The sequence below is a fragment of the Haliotis asinina genome, chromosome 4 (assembly GCF_037392515.1).
Source record: "Haliotis asinina isolate JCU_RB_2024 chromosome 4, JCU_Hal_asi_v2, whole genome shotgun sequence".
Lineage (NCBI taxonomy): Eukaryota > Metazoa > Mollusca > Gastropoda > Lepetellida > Haliotidae > Haliotis > Haliotis asinina.
This window is the reverse complement of record NC_090283.1, coordinates 55,675,180-55,693,329: the sequence shown is the minus strand read 5'-3', so window position 1 is coordinate 55,693,329 and position 18,150 is coordinate 55,675,180.

The window sequence follows — 18,150 nt, the reverse complement described above, 5'->3', positions numbered from 1 at the left end:
CATTCCTCTGCAAGTAAGATTTGGACGCCAGTTACAATATGCATTGAAATATGACCATAATTATGCTGACACGTGATGCAGTGTGCTAGTTTACTAACCTGTAAATCTTACCTGATAAGATCACACGCTCACATGTCATCCTTGTGCGTGTACACACGTCATCTAAATCTAACCACCTTAGCGCTGGTCCCTGTCTGTGTTCCTAAGTGTATAATCTGGAATAGTTGTTTGTGTTTAAAATCTTATCCCATGCCTAAAGTATCACGTCAGCACAAACCTTAAGGTCCCAGGTGATACGAGTCTCTCAGTAGGAAACTTTAACCTAAGATTTACATTCTATTGATCGAAGCATAATATTAACTCGAGTTGTGAGTGAGTGAGTGAGTTTAGTTTAGTTTTACGCCGCTTTTAGCAATATTCCAGCAATATCACGGCGGGGGACACCAGAAAATAGGCTTCACACATTGTACCCATGTGGGGAATCGAACCCTGGTCTTCGGCGTGACGGGCGAACGCTTTAACCACTAGGCTAACCCACCGCCCCTAACTCCACCATATAGCTGGAATTTGGCTGAGTGTTGCGAATGACTAAACCCACTCACTCACTCATAGTGGCAGGTTCTATAGGTCGTATAATTTATGCATCTTCCAATCTGTTCCCTATGTATCAATATGTTAAGTCAAGCAAGAGGTTTGAACACAGCTTCACCATTGAGCCATTGACATGTATATTATTAACAGCGATATCAATCGAAGTATAATTTCAACTCGATTAGTGTTTGGAATATTGGCGAACTGACAAACATAACAATACACACGCAGTCGACGTATGGGAACAATTTATCGTGAATAATAGTTAGGTGCAGTTTTATGGTGTCCTTTTCTCCTATGTCAATCAAAATATGCATGTTAAGCAGCATGTTGCATTAGATCGGTAGACGGCATTGTCTACTCTCGAGGACTAGCTCTGTCCATTTCAAGAGCGTAACTTTCTGTGAATTGTATTGAACAGGTAATTAATCACAAAGTACTGAACCTTATTGTCTTCCCTACTGCCAAGCCCCTTCTGCAATGTTAAAGCACTACATTAAGCATGTCTAGATTTCCCCAGGTTCAGGACAATTTATATGTTTTGGTTTTTGTTTGTTACAGTTAGAATTATAGATATCCAGAGACTAAGCATTAGTTTATTGAACATGGTGCACTTAAAGCGACGCTTCAAAAGCACGCCATTCACGTACAAGCCTATTGCAAACACTAATATCAATGGAGCTGTAATTCCAACCTAAAATTGATTAGTACTCCTGGCGTTGACGTGAACAATGCCTACGAAGTAGCATGTTGACATAAAAGGAGATAGGGTGCAGTCTCGACGGACTGACTAATAATAGGGTTATTTGAATAGCGAGTATTGCGTTGGGATCGTAATACAACACAGTTAGTTATTCACGCTCACACACACGTGACAGTCGATACCACAGTCCATGTGACTGCATAGATATGCAAAAAAATATCGTATCAAGGACATGGCTCAGATGATCACACCAGGCAACACGCTTGATCTTTCATATGCATATCGGTTGCCCAACTCCATACAAGAAAGAACCGATGATCTTTCACAAACATACCTACCCGGATCACATACACGATGATATTAGAGTGTGTTGCACCCATTTCACTGATACAGCATTTTACTGGTTTTAAGACACAGATCTACTATGAAATAAAATCGTGCCCATGTCGGAAACACTTGCAAACGAGCACATGATACTCTACATCAAGAAATGGAGTGAGTGAGTGAGTGAGTGAGTGAGTGAGTGAGTGAGTGAGTGAGTGAGAGGATACTTAACGTCACATCGGCAATATTTCAGACATATTGCTCACCAATGAAATATCCTCCTCATACCTTGACTGAGACAAAAGTCACAACATATAATCTAGTGTATAGCTATACTTGAAACAGGGAACATCATTTGAATACTCACATACGGTCCCAACTAAATACAATAGTTTGTATCATTAGGTGAATACTCACTGTCTGAATGTTTTCTGCATCGATGTTGTGTTCATGTTAAAAGCGTCCTTGTCCAGTGTTTAGGGATTTCATTTTCCTCCTTTCACTTATGTTTTCTTTGTTCCTTGTTTCATGTGCCCTGTTTCTTTGAATTTGTTGTTGACCCTAGTATAGTGATTTACTTTCAGTTGTTGGCTATCTATAGCCTGTTTTGAAATTTCACTGTCCAAATAGTGTTATTTAGTTTTAAAACATATATACCTCAGCCTTACCCCTCACTACGAACTGATACATTCCTCAGTGCCGTTACCCCATACCAGATAACTACGAATCAATACATACATACCCCTGTTCCATTACCCTATACGAGACAGCAGCTACGAATTAATACACTCCTCAGTTCCGTTATCCAATACCAGATACCTATGAATTAATACATACATACCTCGGTTCCCTTACCTAACACCAGACAGCAACTATGAATTAATACATACATACCTCAGTTCTCATACCCTGAACCAGACTACAACTACGAATCAATACATACATACCTCAGTTTCCTTACCTCATACAAGACAGCAACTATGAATCAATACATACATACCCCAGTTCCCTTACCCCATACAAGACAACAACTACGAATCAATACATACATACCTCAGTTCCCTTTCCTCATACAAGACAGCAACTATGAATCAATACATACATACCCCAGTTCCCTTACCCCATACAAGACAACAACTACGAATCAATACATACATACCTCAGTTCCCTTACCCCATACAAGACAACAACTACGAATCAATACATACATACCTCAGTTTCCTTACCCTGAACCAGACTACAACTACGAATCAATACATACATACCTCAGTTCCCTTACCCCATACAAGACAACAACTACGAATCAATACATACATACCTCAGTTCCCTTTCCTCATTCAAGACAGCAACTATGAATCAATACATACATACCTCAGTTTCCTTACCTCATACAAGACAGCAACTATGAATCAATACATACATACCCCAGTTCCCTTACCCCATACAAGACAACAACTACGAATCAATACATACATACCTCAGTTTCCTTACCCTGAACCAGACTACAACTACGAATCAATACATACATACCTCAGTTCCCTTACCCCATACAAGACAACAACTACGAATCAATACATACATACCTCAGTTTCCTTACCCTGAACCAGACTACAACTACGAATCAATACATACATACCTCAGTTTCCTTACCTCATACAAGACAGCAACTATGAATCAATACATACATACCCCAGTTCCCTTACCCCATACAAGACAACAACTACGAATCAATACATACATACCTCAGTTCCCTTTCCTCATACAAGACAGCAACTATGAATCAATACATACATACCCCAGTTCCCTTACCCCATACAAGACAACAACTACGAATCAATACATACATACCTCAGTTCCCTTACCCCATACAAGACAACAACTACGAATCAATACATACATACCTCAGTTTCCTTACCCTGAACCAGACTACAACTACGAATCAATACATACATACCTCAGTTCCCTTACCCCATACAAGACAACAACTACGAATCAATACATACATACCTCAGTTCCCTTTCCTCATTCAAGACAGCAACTACGAATCAATACATACATACCTCAGTTTCCTTACCTCATACAAGACAGCAACTATGAATCAATACATACATACCCCAGTTCCCTTACCCCATACAAGACAACAACTACGAATCAATACATACATACCTCAGTTCCCTTTCCTCATACAAGACAGCAACTATGAATCAATACATACATACCCCAGTTCCCTTACCCCATACAAGACAACAACTACGAATCAATACATACATACCTCAGTTCCCTTACCCCATACAAGACAACAACTACGAATCAATACATACATACCTCAGTTTCCTTACCCTGAACCAGACTACAACTACGAATCAATACATACATACCCCAGTTCCCTTACCCCATACAAGACAACAACTACGAATCAATACATACATACCTCAGTTTCCTTACCCTGAACCAGACTACAACTACGAATCAATACATACATACCTCAGTTCCCTTACCCCATACAAGACAACAACTACGAATCAATACATACATACCTCAGTTTCCTTACCCTGAACCAGACTACAACTACGAATCAATACATACATACCTCAGTTCCCTTACCCTGAACCAGACTACAACTACGAATCAATACATACATACCCCAGTTCCCTTACCTCATACACGACAACAACTACGAATCAATACATACATACCTCAGTTTCCTTACCCTGAACCAGACTACAACTACGAATCAATACATACATACCCCAGTTCCCTTACCCTGAACCAGACTACAACTACGAATCAATACATACATACCTCAGTTCCCTTACCTCATACACGACAACAACTACGAATCAATACATACATACCTCAGTTTCCTTACCCTGAACCAGACTACAACTACGAATCAATACATACATACCCCAGTTCCCTTACCCCATACAAGACAACAACTATGAATCAATACATACATACCCCAGTTCCCTTACCCCATACAAGACAACAACTACGAATCAATACATACATACCTCAGTTTCCTTACCCTGAACCAGACTACAACTACGAATCAATACATACATACCTCAGTTCCCTTACCTCATACAAGACAACAACTACGAATCAATACATACATACCTCAGTTTCCTTACCCTGAACCAGACTACAACTACGAATCAATACATACATACCTCAGTTCCCTTACCCCATTCAGACAGCAACTACGAATTAATACACTCCTCACTTCCGTTACCCAATACCAGAGACCTACGAACTAATACATACATACCTCAGTTCCCTTACCTCATACCAGACAACAAGTACTATTCAATACATACAAAGCTCAGTTCCTTACCCCATACCAGACAGCAACTAAGAATCAATACATATATACCTCAGTTCTCGTATTCCATACAGACAACAAGAACGAATTAACATATACATACCTCGATTCCCTAAACTCATACCAGACATCAGGTACGATCTATCACACAATACGTTTTTCCTCTGTACGACATACCATATAGCACTTATGATCACATGTAATTCAAATACATGCACAGTCATATGAGGTCACACACACTAAGCATACATCGGGAAACAACTGACACCTTAAAAGTAAACTGACCAAATGCATGAGATGTACACTTGTATGTTCTGAGAACAAACATATATATGCCATTTACGAGAGCAAATTAAATGAAACATGAAATGGTTAAAACGTTAATAGTACTCACAGTCGATGCAGTGTAGTCCTGTGTCTAGACGGCGCCTGTAATCCACCTCTGATGGTAAACTGCAATGCACATTAAGAGCTGTAGTGAAATGTGTGTGTGTTCGTGCAAAGCAAGTTTTTTTTAAACATGCACTTAATGCGCTTGCTATCGATTGTGAGTTAGTGTACAGTTTACTCACTGCACAAACAACTGTGTACTACGCATGGTAATCTGACATTCCCTTGCAATATACAGTAAGCTCGGTAATGGCACTTTTATCTATGTCTGGGTGAGCCGAGAAACAAACAACATACCTGTGTTTACTGGAGTGTGTCGTCGATGTTGACAACAGACTCAAACCTATGAATGAATGAGTAAAACTTCATAGTCACGTCGGCCATATTTCAGCTATATCATGACTAGAACAAGTTGTAAATTCATCATAAATACAGGTAAATTATAAAAACGTGTCGACGAGTGAGCGAGTGAGTTACTATTTAACGTCACGTCGGCAATATTGCAGCCATATCGTGACGAGTATACGCGTGATATTAAAAAGAAATATATATTCATATTATGAAGAACCTGTCTACGAAGGACAGTAAAACCACTAGACTATCACAGTTAGTATTAAAACTAGCGTGGAAACTTCAAAAAATAATAATATCACCATTTGGACATAAAAACAGGCCATAGATCGCCAACACCAGATGGGAGATCACCATACTAGGGACCAAGGACGTGTCGATGAAGGACAGTAAAACAAACTATCACAGTATTTGAGACTAAACCTAGCATCGATCTCTAAAAATTGAATTGCAAATTCAGACAAGACAGTATAGAAATGGGCTTTAGATTACCAACAACTGAAGGTAGCTCCACATAATGTGGACCATGGGGACTTACAGTACATTCGCTGTATGGTCTCATACTGCTGGAAACAATCACACGTTGACTCTACAAATTGTAATATCTCTATTCTTAGTTCTTTTAACTACTTGGCGACAATTTGTCCACCCCTATGCTACAATTGTTGGCATATAGGAGGTGAAGGAGCGTCTGTCGGCTTGATGTCGGCTTTATATAGGTGAATAATCCACATTTTAATTGTAGTTCGTTAATGAAATCAATACATATATATTTTACTCACACGCACGCACACGAAAACACACAGGCACACATGAGAACAATGGAATATGCATGGTGTGGTATGTTGTGTCTTGAAATGTATAATGTTCCTTCATTGCAAATAATTAGCGTGAACGTGAATACACTCCTCATATTACCACATCCTGCAGACATGTTATACTCTTTATGTACTGAATTCCAAAGAGCCTTTGACATCCGTGTACAGTGAGATGTATTACATGGTCCACAAATGTGCTTCTACACTACATAATTACGTTCTCCAAAATTTACCAGTATCATGAATGAAATTTTAGATGGTCTGTTAGTACATTCTGTCATTTGAGAATGTCAGTACCACCGGACAAAAAATCAAAACCATAGGATCCTTTCAGACACTTTTCTCCTGGTTCCTTGAGGAAAAATGTTATGCATTGGAAAAAATACAGAACACCGAGAAATGCTGGTTCAGTAGTCGGAATCGTACAATCACCTCTTTGTTTTATGTTCCGGTTGGCGGGTAGTTAAGTACCGTTTTAAACGGCTTTACACAGCACTACTCGAGTGAACATGGTGCTTTCCTCATACGTGCCTCAATAAACACTCATGAATTACATGCTACGATATAAATTCAATACTAAACCTGATGGCCAGGAAAGTCACTCTCGATTGTTAGGGATTCCTCTTATCGTACCAGGATGCCCTATCCAAGGGTAATAAATATCACGTTGCAGGGGGTGGATTTAGGATCTGTATTTGAACGCTCACTATGAAGGAAGCTTGTTTGAGTTGTGCCAAAAAAGGTCAAATAGTTGACAGTACAAGGCTGCATGACGGGTGCCTGCAAGACGGGTGCCTGCAAGACTGGTGGCTGTAAAACGTGTCACATAACCCTTTACCCGTGAAGATCCGGGTTAGAATTGATATTTGGGACCACCGCCATATGTATTACTGCGTGCGACGTTAAGCGACAAGGACACAGTGAGTGAGTGAGTTTAGTTTTACGCCACACTCGGCAATATTCCAGCTATATGGCGGCGGTCTGTCAGTACATTCTGTCATTTGAGAATGTCAGTACCACCGGACAAAAAATCAAAACCATAGGATCCTTTCAGACACTTTTCTCCTGGTTCCTTGAGGAAAAAATGTTATACATTGGGAAAAAATACAGAACACCGAGAAATGCTGGTTGAGTAGTCGGAATCGTACAATCACCTCTTTGTTTTATGTTGCGGTTAGCGGGTAGTTAAGTACCGTTTTAAACGGCTTTACACAGCACTACTCGAGTGAACATGGTGCTTTCCTCATACGTGCCTCAATAAACACTCATGAATGACAAGCTACGATATAAATCCAATACTAAACCTGATCGCCAGGAAAGTCACTCTCGATTGTTAGGGACCTTCACGTAATTCCTCTTATCGTACCAGGATACCCTATCCAAGGGTAATAAATATCACGTTGCAGGGGGTGGATTTAGGAACTGTATTTGAACGATCACTATGAAGGAAGTTTGTTTGAGTTGTGCCAAAAAAGGTCAAATAGTTGACAGTACAAGGCTGCATGACGGGTGGCTGCATGACGGGTGGCTGTGAAACGTGTAACATAACCCCGTACCCGTGAAGATTCGGGTTAGAATTGATATTAGGGACCACCGCCATATGTATTATTGAGTGCGACGTTCAGCAGCAAGGACACAGTGAGTGAGTGATTGAGTGAGTGAGTTTAGTTTTACGCCACACTCAGCAATATTCCAGCTATATGTCGGCGGTCTGTAAACAATCGAGTCTAGACCGGACAATCCAGTGATTGTGAACCGGTGACATGTGTCACCACCCGACACCGTTAGTCACCTCTTACCACAAGCATAGTCACCTTTTATGGCAAGCATGGGTTGCTGAAGGCCTATTTTAGCCCGAGACCTTCACGGGTCAGCAAGGAAACAAAAGATAACCCCGATGGTCTAGTACCTAGAACGTCACACGGGAATGTCGAACGTCGGTGTTTCGATCCAATTTAAAACAGATTGTATTTGTTGTTTCCGTGCCCCACTACTCGAGGCACTAGAAATGGCTTTCACAGATAATGGACAATCGGACGCTGTAATGGGGTAACAGTTTAATTCACTCGGCAACCCCACTGAGTTATTATTTCCAGACCAGCGTCCTTTAGCCGGAATATTGCTGAGAGCGGCGTTATACAACAATTAAACAAGCATCGTTTGAAAGATATGTTCAAACATGTAAGCATTTAATGCATACAAGTTCACAATAACTGACATCTTAAACTTCGAAATCCTTAACAAACCAGCCGACCTGGGTATCATGTCCCCGGAACATTGCATCAAGAGTGTACTGACTCTAACATTGTTGGAACGCTTCTTTCGTTCGTTTCTGAGGGAGGTGGGGTAGCCTAGTGGTTAAAGCGTTCGCTCGTCATGCCGAAGACCCGGGTTCGATTTCCCACATGAGTTCAATGTGTGAAGCCCATTTTCTGGTGTCCCCCGCCGTGATATGGCTGGAATATTACTAAAAACGACGTAAAACTAAACTCACTCACTCACTCGTACGTTTCTTGAAGGGTTAATGTGCCTTCTTATGCCTATTAAGTCGCACCAGTCTGGTGAAGCTTCCTTCAACATTAGGCAAAACACACAGCTACCTTGCATTTGTACCTTTTCACGTTCACCCAACTATGACAGCACATCTACTCACATTACATACGGTAATAAGGAATTTAAATTACTAGTATTGTTGACTGCACGCTGAACCCACAGAACAGTCTTGTGACCAGTGTAGTGTATTTTGATCTGCTCCACTGCTGTATGTAAACGACATGCTGCATAACGACGTTTGTCCCGAATCTGAAAAAACGGGTTTCCTTGTGTCATATTCAAAGTTGCAGTAAATGGTTTCAAACGAGTGAATGAGTGTGTGACAATGATTTTACGCCGCATTTAGAAATATTCCAGCAACATCACGGCAGGTGACACCAGAAATTGGCTTCACGCATTGTACCCGTTAGGGGAATCCAAACCAGGTCGGCACCAGTGGCGAGCCAGTTCCTCGTGGTGGGTGCTGGGGTGACGCTGTTGTGTTCCTGGGTGTACAAAGGGTGTCAGGCAGATGAACGTGCAGCGTGCAGGTGTCAAGTTGACGTGTCACAAAATTCCCCTCCATGAAGCGAAGCGAAGCGGACGAGTGAGTGCGTTTAAATTTATACTCACACTGGCAATATTTCAGCCATATCGTGACTTGAAAATTATACATTCATAATGGACACAATTAGAATGTAAAACACTGCCAGCAACGAGCAGTAAAATAAGTAGATTATCACAGAAAGGGAAGTGGAAGTGTAAAATTTGACAAACTGTTATGGACAATACAAAATGAAAACAGGCTGAAGATCACTAACAACTGAAAGGAAGATCACCAGACACGAGACCATGGGGACTTACGGCACCCTAACTACCTTCACGGATCATAGCCGGATTTACATCATCTCTTCAGTTATTGTTGAATGGGCACGAATATTGCCATAAATTTAAAGCACACATATTCTGCGATTAAAAACAGTGGAAAGTTTCAATGTACTTTGAATGCTTTGGGACTTACGTACCCTCTCAGGAGTACAATAATTTTACAGTACTTTAACCCCCTTCGAGGATACAGCCACTAACAATCTTAGTTACTCGTTCAAACTTCCAATCATACATTATTTACCTATTTACATATCAGTTAACAAATTCAATTCTTTTAAACATGTAATATTTACATGAAAACTAACATTATGAAAAAGATCCTTCATGGTTCGTGATTAGAAATACACTGGCCCAAAAAAGAAACGCATAGGTGAAAATCCAATGTTATGAGAGATGATTTATTAACTTAAATTGCACAAAAAGTAATGGAACTTGAGCAATGATAATTCACACGGGTATTAACAAATGTGTGTCAAGACATATACAATCATTCACAGTGGTATTAAGCGTCTCTATTTTCCATGGCATAGTGAGAAAGTCAGTATCTGGTGTGACCACCACGGGCATCAATCACTGCTCTGCATCGCCTGGGCATTGACTGTATAAGACGTCGTATCCGCCTTTGTGGGATTCTTCTCCACTCATCTCGCAACGCATTCACCAACTGTAGACGTGTCTGTGGCTGCGGCTGTCGACGTCGTAACCGTTTACCCAATTGGTCCCATAAATGTTCAATTGGGTTCAAATCCGGCGATTTTGAGGGCCATGGAAGAACTGTAATGTTGTTGTTGGCAAGGAAATCCGTGGTAATGCGTGCTGTGTGCGGTCTTGCATTGTCGTGCTGGAAAATTTCCCTTCTAGCGTCAATTGTAGGACGGTTCAGAATTTCATCCCGGTAGCGTACAGCATTGAGATTCCCTTGCACATGCACCAACTGTGTCCTGCCGTTCATAGATATGCCTCCCCACATCATTACACCTCCACCACCGTGTCTGTTGACCTCACGAACGCACTGTCGAGCATATCTCTCATTTCGACGTCTGTAAACACGCATCCTTCCATCATGTCTGTACAGCAGAAAACGTGACTCATCGCTGAACCAGATCCTCCTCCAATTCAAGAGGTTCCATGCCCGAACGTTCCTGCACCACTGAAGACGTGCACGACGGTGATGGGGATGCAGAACAGGTCCTGCATGAGGTCGCATAGGTCGAATTCCATGCTCTCTTAGGCGATTCCTGATGGTTTGTGGAGAGACTCTACGCAGCCCAGGAACGTGATCAGCGGTATACGTAGCAGTGACGGCCCGATTACGCAGATGAAGCACCCGGATGTAGCGGTCTTGTGCTGGAGTTGTCACCCTTGGTCTCCCACTCCTTGGACGGTCTCTGGTCGAGTTGTGTTGCGTGTATCGTTGCCAGAGACGGGAAATCGTGCTCTGCCTCACATTCAGACGTCTGGCAACTGATGACTGACTTTCCCCAGCTTCCAGACGTCCAATGGCTCTATTTCTGTTTTCTTCATTTAACCTTGGCATTTTTCGCGTCGCATAGAAAGAAATTCGAAGAATGAATCGCAACAGGACCTGTCCCCTTTTATAGCCATCATAATCAAGATTGAGATCCTGCATTTGCACGTGCATAATGCTTTCAGATTTTCCCACGTGCAGATTATACAAAGCGTTTTCAAGGTGCTGTGGTGTGGCGAATAATCACCAGAGGTTGTGTTTGTTTGTCTGTTTTGGTTGTATTGACTATAAAAACACTTAATATTTACTTTAATTGTCATTCCATTCCATATTTTCCGAACAAATCTACTTTAAAAATGAGATTTCAGCTATGCGTTTCTTTTTTGGGTCAGTGTACTTATCCCTTGTGATGGAATATTCAACACAGTCAAGCAAGATATGCTTGACCGTGATTATTTTATCACAAGGAATGCAGAACTCAGGATCTTCACCTTTCAACAGGTATTGATGTGTATATCTGGAATGGCCAATGCGACATCATCGTATGATGACCTCTTCAAATCTGGACTGGCAACCCAAGTAGGTATAACCAATATAGGGTTTTATTGCATGTAATATATTAATACCTACCTGAGTGTCCCACTTCTTCTGCATCGGATCACGTATATATGATCTAATGGTACCCTTATAATCTGATTATGGAATCAGTGAGTGAGTGAGTGAGTGAGTGAGCGAGCGAGCATTAATATTTCATCCATGTCATGACGTGAACAGTTAACAATACAAAGGACTATATGTATGTTATAAAACCTGTCGACGAAGGACAGTAAAGCAACTAGAATATCACAATCTGAATTTAAACTAGTGTAGAAAGTTAATGTACTGAAAGGCAAGAGTTGACGACTATCTGAGATAGAGCGGGAGTTTGTTCCATTCCTTTGCTGCATTAAAAGCAAAGGAACGTTGTCCATAGTTCACAGATTTCACAGATTTCACAGACAGATCTAGACCATTGTCACTAGATCACCAAACTAGGGACCATGGGGACTTACAGTAACTTTGCTACCTGTAGGGACCCTAGTTGGATTTACATCATCCCTTCAAGAGAGAGCGCGAAATGCTAGCCAAAAAAAATAATATAAATACTAGGATTAAAAACCTGGTAGACTTAAATTTACATCGAATGTTTTGGGGAATTACGCACCATCTCAGGAGGAGAATAATTTACAATACTTCAAGCCCCTTTGAGCCACTAACAAGCCCAGTTTCTAATCAAAACTACCAGTATAAAGATTATCTATTTACAATTCGTTTAACAAATCCAATTCCTTTAAATATGCAGTAATGAAATGGGAAGTGGTATTAGTAAAAATATCCTTCATAGTACGTGATTTAAAATAGATATCCCTTGTGACGGAATAAAAACATCCTTGACGGTGATTCTTTTATCATAAAGGATGCAAAAATGGAGGATCCTCACCTTTCAATAGATATTCATGAGTATATCTGGTGTTACCAATACGACATCGTCGTATAATGACCTCTTCAAGTCTGGACTGACAGCCCAAGTGGGTGTAACCAATGTAAGGTTTTATTGCATGTAATTTATTGATGGCTACCTGGGTGTCCCACTTCTTCTGCATTAGACGACGGATATAAGATCTGATGACAGCTTTGTAATCTCAGTATGGGATAAGAAGTGGTGTCACAGATTTGTTTAGCGCTGCCTTAGCAGCAAGTTCAGCCAAAGTGTTACCAGAGATTACGACGGATATAAGATCTGATGACAGCTTTGTAATCTCAGTATGGGATAAGAAGTGGTGTCACAGATTTGCTGAGTGCTGTTTTAGCAGCAAGATTTGCCATTGTATTCCCAGAAATACCAACGTGACTAGGTTACCAACAAAAGCCGATGTCGCACTGGCCAGTAGCAAGATCATTATACAATTCAATAATTTCTACTGAAGTGGATATTTACGTGATAATTTTTAATGACCTGAAGACAAAAGAGTCTGAATAGATTATGTATTGTTTTTGTTTAGGATGTTTTTGAATTTATGTGGTGTTTGCAACATATTGGCACAAGCTACTACGTCACCGTCCTTGGACCCATCTGTAAATAAGGACTCGTAACTGCTATATTTACGTTTTAATTGACTATATTATTGTTTGTATTGTAATTCATTTATTTATTTTTATTGAGATGTTAATGTTAGGTCACCTTGTGGCATAACAATTTGCCAAGGAGGAAAAGAAAGAAGGCGGGAATGAGATATATTCCCTAGCTCAATGTCGGCAGAAGTAATGAAAGGTTTAATTCTGAGCCTAAGAGGCGGAACAAGAGATGATTACTTGAATAAGTATGCACATTTTACCGCGACAAGAAATATTAAAATCATCCACAAAAAGTGATCCATCAATTAAATCATTTACAACTTTGGCTAAACTGTTTATCTTGATACTAAACAATGTTACAGACAAAATACTGCCTTGTGGAACACCCTGATCCTGATTATAATGGTCAGACGGGGTAGAACCCACGCGGACTTGAAACTGCCTGATATAACAAGAGGTAAACGACCGCTTAAACCCAAATCATATAAATCCTTTAAAATGGCATGCTTCCAGGTGGTATTGTATGCTTTCTCGAGATCAAAGAAGATCGAGGCTGCATGTTGTTTATGTACGAGATCATTCTTAACAAGGTATTCTAATCGTACCAAATGATCATTGGTAGTACGATTGTTCCTGAAACCACATTGAGTATTTGTTAGAAGATTGCTGGTTTCAAGATACCATGTTAATCTATTGATTACCATTCGTTTCATGGTTTTACAGACCCAGCTCGTTAAAGAGATTGGTCTGTAGTTAGATGGATCAGTATTATCCCGGCCAGGCTTTGGGATAGGGACTACAATGGCAATACGTCACGAAGTTGGGAAACTCTGTAGTCCATATCATATCAAATATGTTTAACAGCGTTTCCAAGCATGGTTCGTTCAAATGCTTCAGCAGCCGGTACTGGGTACCGTCAGCCCCTGTTGTTGTATCATGAACTTGCTCAAGGACAGTATGGAGCTCATGCAACGAAAATAATTCGTTATAGTCTTCACCATTGTCCGAAGGAAAATTTAATCTTTTCTTCTATTGTTGTTTCTGATAGTTTTGAAACTCAGGGAGGTAATTGGAAGACGATGAATGTTTTGCTAGAGTTTCGTCAAGTTTATTGGCAAATTCAGTTGTATTATTTTTCGACTTCCTTCCTACATTTTCTGGCCTGTTTACATGTTTACCATGTCTTGTTTGAGTGGCATATTTAGAAGTTGGAAGTCAAATATAATAAGTGTATATGGATGACAACTTCTTTAATACTTGAACAGTCACCTGACACCAGCCTCTCCATATTACAGAACATACTTTACATGGGGAGACGATATATATGAGCAGATACATGGACTGCCGATGGGCTCACCACTGTCACCTATCCTTACGGAGATATATATGTCAGACCTTGAAGTGAAAGCCCTCCTCACATCACCTTCCCAAACTATATGCTGGTACTGGAAGGTGGACGGCACTTTTGTTGTCTTGAAACCTGACAACGACCCTCTAGAGCTCGTAAACCACCTCAACAAGCACCATCCGAGAGTCAGCTTCACCATGGAGGCAGAAACCAACAACCAGAGCCCCTACACATCCTTGTATCCCGTGAGTGAGTGAGTGAGTTAATGTTTGTGAAGTCAGGTATTATCTCCACGCTTACTAGAAGAGCTATGAACGTATGTTCTATAAAGCTGCATGAGGAGATCAACCACCTATGAGATTACCCACCCAAGTTAGTGAACAGGGCAGTTGCAGCAACTCTATCGCCACCTACTACCAAACCTCCTCGATCTGAATCGGCTCTTATAAAGATTTCTATTCCATACATCGTCAAACCTTCCCACTTGACTCCTTAAGCATCAGACCCGTGAAGGTCCCGGGGTAGAATAGGCCTTCAGCAACCCATGCTTGCCATAAAAGGTGACTAGGCTTGTCGTAAGAGGCGACTAACGGGATCGGGTGGTCAGACTAGCTGACTTGGTTGACACATGTCATCGGTTCCCCATTGCGCAGATCGATGCTCATGTTGTTGATCACTGGATTGTCTGGTTCAGGCTCGATTATTTACAGACCGTCGCCATATAGCTGGAATATTGCTAAGTGCGACGTAAAACTAAACTAACTCACTCACTCACCTTAAGCATCAAGCAGGCATAGACACCGCCTGGACAGAAGGTCCGAACGAACCCAAAACATTCGCACGAACGCACCACTTGAACACGGTGGCCAGGGATTCGTGAAAAACGTGCAACACGCGCTGACGCCTGCATCGGTGTACACGGACACTGAGCAGGCAGAGTTTTTAGATATGTTTTCGTTAGGCCAGCCATGCTATCGGTGACTGTCTCGCATTCAGTGCCAAATCAGGGCACAAGTATTTGAGTGAGTGAGTGAGTTAATGTTTAACGTCACATCGGCAATGTCTCAGCCATATCGTGACGAGAACATTTAATTCTGAAATGAAATATATGTATAGTATGTCAACGAAGGACAGTAAAACAACTAGAACATCACAATTTCAATTAAAACTAGCATGGAAAGTTAAAAATAATATCACTATTCGGACAATACAATATCAAATCAGGCTATAGATTGCCAACAACTGAAGGTAGATCACCACACTAGGGACCATGGGGACTTACAGTGCCTTTGCTACCTGCATGGACCCTAGCCGGGTTTACATCATCCCCTCAGCTGTTAACAATTTAGACTCATCTAGCCCAAAAATAAAAATACACATATGCTACGATTAAAAAGAGTGGAAGTCTAAACGTACAGGAAATGTTTTGGGACTTACGTACCCTCTCAGGAGGACAATAATTTTACAATACTTCAACCCCCTTTGAGGGTACAGCCACCAACAATTCAAGTTACTAATCCAAACTTCCAATAATTAAAATACATCTATTTACACAACAAGTTTTCAAAATTCAAACAAAAAATCAATATCTTTTGAAAAACCAATAATTAAATGAGATCTAACGCTGGTAAAAAGATCCTTAATTGTTTTAACTGTATAATACTTATCCCTTGTGAAGGAGAATTCAACACAGTCAAGCAGGATATGCTTGACCGTGACTCTCTCATCACAAGGGATACAAAACGGAGGATCCTCACCTTTCAATAGGTATGCATGTGTATATCGTGTATGACCAATAGGACATCGTCTTAAACTAACCTCTTCAAATCTGGACTGACAGCCCAAGTAGGTGTAACCAATACACGGTTTTATTTCATATAATTTATTTATGCCTACTTGGGTGTCCCACTTCTTCTGCATCAGATCACGGATGTAGGTTCTAATGCTCGCTTTGTAATCAGGGTATGGAATAAGAAGTGGTGTCACAGATTTCTTGAGAGCTGCCTTGGCAGCAAGATCGGCCATTGTGTTACCAGAAATGCCCACGTGGCTGGGTAACCAACAATGTCGTATTGGCCAGTAGCAAGATTATTATACAATTCAATAATATCAATTAAAAGTGGATGTTTCCATGATACATTTTTAATCGTCTGAAGACAAGAAAGAGAGTCTGAATAGATTATATATTGTTTACGTTTAGGGTGTCTTTGAATATATTTAAGTGCTATTAATATGGCGTTAGCTTCAGCTGTGAAAATAGAACTATTATCTGGTAATCTAAAAGATATTGTTCTGGATCCAATGACAGTGGCACAAGCCACAGCGCCACCATCCTTGGACCCATCTGTAAATAAGGATCTATAATTGCTATATTTATGTTTTGATTGATTATATTCTTGCTTATATTGTAATTCATTAGTCTCTGATTTTTTAAATGTGGTCAATGTTAGGACTACTTGAGGCCTGACCAACTGCCAAGGAGGAGAAGAAAGAAGACAGGAAGGAGCTATGTTTTCTAGCTGAATGCCAGCAGCAGAAAGAAAGGGTCCTAGAGGCGGGACAAGAGAAGACTTTTTGTTGTATAAATCCTCATAAAATTAAAGGGGATTGAAAACACAGTTATATGCAGGGTTAGAATGATTAGAGTATAATTTAGTAATGTACTGTAAAGCTAACTTTATACGGCGCTGCTCAAGAGAAGGTTAATCAGCCTCAACATAGAGACTGTCAATAGATGAAGTTCTAAAAGATCCAAGACAAAGTCTCAGACCTTGATGGTGAACAGAATCTAAAAGTTTTAGGTTGCTTTTACAGGCTCCACCATATACAATAGAGCCATAATCAAGTTTTGACCGGATCAGTGATCGATAAAGCTGCTTGATCCCCTCCACACTTAGAATTTGAAACGACTTTCAACAAGTCAAGTGCCTTCAGGCATTTAGTTTTGAGGGATTTGATATGTGGTAGAAACGTTAAATGCGAGTCAAAAATTATTCCCAAGAACTTTGTCTCTTTTACAACTTAAATGGGAGATCCATTTAGAAACAGTTCAGGATCTTTATGCGGTTTATATTTTCTACAAAAGTGTACACAATTAGTTTTGGATTTAGAAAATTTAAAGCCGTTTTCAAGACACCATTTATTTATTTTATTTAAACACAGCTGCAGTTGCCGTTCAATAGTATGCATATATTAAAATCATCCACAAATAACGATCCATCAATTGAATCGTTTAAAACTTTTGACAAACTATTTATCTTTATACTAAAAAGTGTGACTGACACAATACTGCCTTGT